At 38.8% G+C, this 4349-nt stretch overlaps 1 pseudogene across 1 annotated transcript; it reads left to right on the top strand.

The window, feature by feature from the left end:
• Nucleotides 1-2456: 2456 nt before the first annotated feature.
• LOC110295657 lies at nt 2457-3136 on the top strand (annotated as a pseudogene). The gene is made up of 2 exons (XR_002378107.1): nt 2457-2505; nt 2714-3136. The product of XR_002378107.1 is annotated as an immunoglobulin kappa variable 4-1-like (transcript).
• Nucleotides 3137-4349: the final 1213 nt, after the last annotated feature.

Raw genomic sequence — 4349 nt, 5'->3', positions numbered from 1 at the left:
TCTCATTATCATATCTACTCTGATAATGAGAACATGGACAGTGCCTCAGACATTTGGTTCCCAACTTCCAAAATAAACATGGGACAGAGATACAAGAAATAGCCCATATTAGCTCTGTGGAAATCTTGGGGAACGTTAGTTTAAGTGTAGGATCAGAGAAGATTTAATGACTGAACCACTTAGGGAACTCATTGGAGCTGTGTCTGTGTAAAACCCACATGAGCTCAAGCCAGTCAGTGGTGGAGGGCAGATCTCATGGTGTCTACTTTTTGCTGGAGAGCTGCTAACAGTTGGTGGCTGCTAGAGGATGGAGAAATGTGCATACTCAGGATGTGGCCTCTGGTAGGTCTATCATGCTCTTAGTGGATGGCCCCACCCCTGCAAGTGTATGAGTAGCTCAAATTAGAATTTTAGAAATAGTAGGGTATTAGAGGGAGCAAGAGAGACAGAGAGAGAGCATAAAGTTGGGAGAGGGGATAAATTTGGGAGGAGTGGGAGGAAATATGATAAAAATTTACTGTATGCATCTATAAATTTTCAAAATATTTTAAAATTTCTTTAATAAAACACCACAAAGAACTAACAATATTTAGGGGTCAGAATAAATTGTGAGGCATTAAGAGGCCTTGTGATCATTAACGACCCACAGCTCTACTGGCAATCCTGGAGGCCTAATGAAACCTGGGACATCTAGAGGCCTGAAGTTATCAGTGACTACCTGAAGTCATCAGTGACTACCAGCTCTGCCTGTATCTCTGGAAGCCTGCTGCCACTCAGGACAAACAACTCTCCTTGCAGTCTCAGTGGCCTGCTTCCATCAGATTACCAGCTTTATCTGTATCCCTGGAGCCCTGCTGTCCTCGGGGACATCCAGGTCTGCCAACACCAGAGACTCAGAGCTTTCTTAACCCACAAATCGTCTCTCTGTTATGTTGGTATGTTAGTAGTTTATAAATGAGATCTGAACATTTCTTATCACAAATTATTTAGTGTTTTATACCTGAAAAATTGCTGTATAATTTGCATTATATACTTAATGTAAAATAGAAGAAAAATGGATACTGATTAAATGCATATTTAATTTCAACAATATTTTGGTTTAATGTTAACACATTAATATCAGATGAATAATTCACTTTGGATATCAAATACCAAGTGCTATCTTAGGTAGTTGATTAATGACATACATCTTGAAATCTTGTCTCCATGCATAGATTAGAGTGGCCTAGAAATTTTGTACCCTAGGATAGCTGTAATCTTATGGATCTATTACTTCTATCTCTCCATTCTGGAATACAGATATGAATTTCATTGTCATGATATTTTGTTTATTTTTCTGTTTCTTGTATGTTACACATAATACTATATTTATAATTTACCTCATATATATACTCTCATAATTCACTAATCTGAATGCAGGTGGTTTTTCATATCTGTTATCGCTACTGATATGAAAAACACTCAAACTTTTTTTTCCTTTAGATGTAAAAAATCTCTGATGTTGTGGTCTGCTAGTCTCTGTAAATTTATTTCTTGATTTAGGGTGGTATGCCCCCTTCTGGAGAATTTTTGAAGTGTGAGCAAGACCATATTTAGCCAGTTTTAATCCTGCTAATTTCTAGACTTCTCTAGAACATGCCTTTGTGGAATAAATCTTTTTGGTATTGATGATGTCCAGGCATGATGAGGTGGAGAAAACCGATTTGTTTTATTCTCTGCCATTTTCCCAAAGTTAGAACCCTCTTTAAGTTCCCTGAAGCTGTGGGAAACATGATTGATTGTTAGTTTCTGTTGGGTTTGCCTTTGCTTTGAGATTAAATCTTCTCTGATCCTATGCTTAAACTAATGTCCTCAAGGATTTCCAAAGAGCTAATCTGGCCTTCCTCTTGCATCTCTGTCACATGTTTATTTTGGAAGTTGGGTCCCAAATGTCTGAGGCACTGTTCATGTTCCCTTGTAAGAGTAGATATGAGGATGAGAGACAATAAACAAATTTAGCTTCATTTTTAAAAATGTTTTCTTTCCCTTCCTATCCATTACTATTTTTTATAGGACATTTTTCTTGCTCTGTTTCTTTCCTGTGTTCTTGTGATTTTTTTCTCAGCATATCTTATCATGTTTGCAGAATGGTTAATCTGAGATAGCCCTCCGTAAGTTTCAAAAAAGTCACCTGATTTAAATATGTCTTGGATTTTAACCAAACCTTTAAGATGACACAGTAGATTTCTGTTGGTGATGAGGAAGCCAATCACTTTCAGTGTTTTCTTATGCTTTCTCTGGTGACATTTTTGCCTGCTGATTGACACCAGGCACTCACTCACACATTGCCCAGGCATTTGCTTTTTATTTTCTGTCAGCTTTGCATGGGTTCCTCTAGCCCAGCCCCCCTGCTCAGAATTTATAAACCAGGCCTTTGCATTGTGACTGATCTACATCTGGAAGGCAGGTGGAGCAAGATGGAATCACAGACTCAGGTCCTCATGTCCCTGCTGCTCTGGGTATCTGGTAAGAAATTTAAAGTACTTAAACCTTTTCAAAGTTTCATCTTTGTAATAAGCAATTTATAATATATGCCAGTGTATAGTATTTCTTACACAATAATGTTTTGATATTATGACATTTTAAGGACATTTAAATGACAAATTACAACTGTAATTATAATACATATATATTAGTGTAGATATGCATTTTCACTGTATATTCATTATTTCAGGTACCTGTGGGGACATTGTGATGACACAGTCTCCATCCTTCCTGAGTGTGTCAGCAGGAGAGAAGGTCACTATGAGCTGCAAGTCCAGTCAGAGTCTGACTATACAGTGGAAACCAAAAGAACTACTTGGCCTGGTACCAGCAGAAACCAGGGCAGTCTCCTAAACTGCTGATCTACTGGGCATCCACTAGGGAATCTGGGGTCCCTGATTGCTTCACAGGCAGTGGATCTGGAACAGATTTCACTCTCACCATCAGCAGTGTGCAGGCTGAAGACCTGGCAGTTTATTACTGTCAGAATGATTATAGTTATCCCCCCACAGTGCTTCAGCCTCCTACACAAACCTCCTTAAGAGTCTCAACAGCAGTGTACATCACACACAGCCCTGGCTATGCACACTTCCTCCTTCTGCCTGACACCTAGCATGCCTGAAAAACTGAAGAAAATGTTTACAGAGCCCAGTATAAAATAATGTCTTCCATGCGTCTTATGTTTTGGTATAAATATTCTATACACCAAAATTCAGAAAAATACCACAGTATTGTTTTTCTTTTCATTCTGTAACAATTTATCACAAACTATGTTGATTGAATATGAGGAGTTGATCTTTTTATAGTTCTATATATCTGGTATCCAATATATTCATTATTTCAGGTACCTGTGGGGACATTGTGATGACACAGTCTCCATCCTTCCTGAGTGTGTCAGCAGGAAGCAACTATGTGCTGATGTGGTGATGTTGGGAAACTGTCTTGGTTAGGAGTATATAGAAAATATTTGTTTCTTACTTTTTTTACTACATACTTTTCATACTTGCTTAGTGATATCCGTATTTTTCTGAATTTTTCCTTTACTGATTCTTCTATTTACATTCCTTTTTTATTTTTAAATTTTTTTATTAGATATTTTCTCCATTTACATTTCAAATGCTATCCCTAAAGCCCCCTATACTCTCTCCCTGTCCTGCATCCCAACCCACCTACTCCTGCTTCCTGGCCCTGGTATTCCCCTGTACTGGGGCATATGATCTTTGCAATACCGAGGACCTCTTCTCCCATTGATGGCCAACTAGGTCATCTTCTGCTACTATGAAACCAGAGACACAGCTCTGGGGGTACTGGTTAGTCCATATCATTGTTCCTCCTATAGGGTTGCAGACTCCTTTAGCTCCTTGGGTACTTTCTCTAGCTTCTTCATTAGGGGCCCTGTGATCCATTCAATAGGTGGCTGTGGACATCCACTTCTGTATTTGCCAGACATTGGCATAGACTCACATGAGAGTGCTATGTCAGGGTCCCGTCAGGAAAATATTTCTGGTATACGCAGTAGTATCTGGGTTTGGTGGATGGAACCCTTAGTGGGGAAATCTCTGCATGGTCTTTCCTTTCTTCTTAGCTCCAAACTTTGTCTCTGTAACTCCTTCCATGGGTACTTTGTTCCAGATTCTAAAAAGGAACGAAGTATCCACACTTTGGTCTTCCTTCTTCTTGATTTTCATGTGTTTTGTAATTGTATCTTGGATCTTCTAAGTTTTTGGGATAATATCCACTTATCAATGAATACATATTGTGTGAGTTCTTTTGTGATTGTGTTACTTCACTCAAGATGATGCCCTCCAGGTCCATCCATTTGGCTA

Source organism: Mus caroli, chromosome 6, assembly GCF_900094665.2.
Source record: "Mus caroli chromosome 6, CAROLI_EIJ_v1.1, whole genome shotgun sequence".
Taxonomy (NCBI): domain Eukaryota; kingdom Metazoa; phylum Chordata; class Mammalia; order Rodentia; family Muridae; genus Mus; species Mus caroli.
The sequence above is the reverse complement of the archived record's forward strand: the minus strand, read 5'-3'. Positions and strand labels throughout refer to the sequence as shown.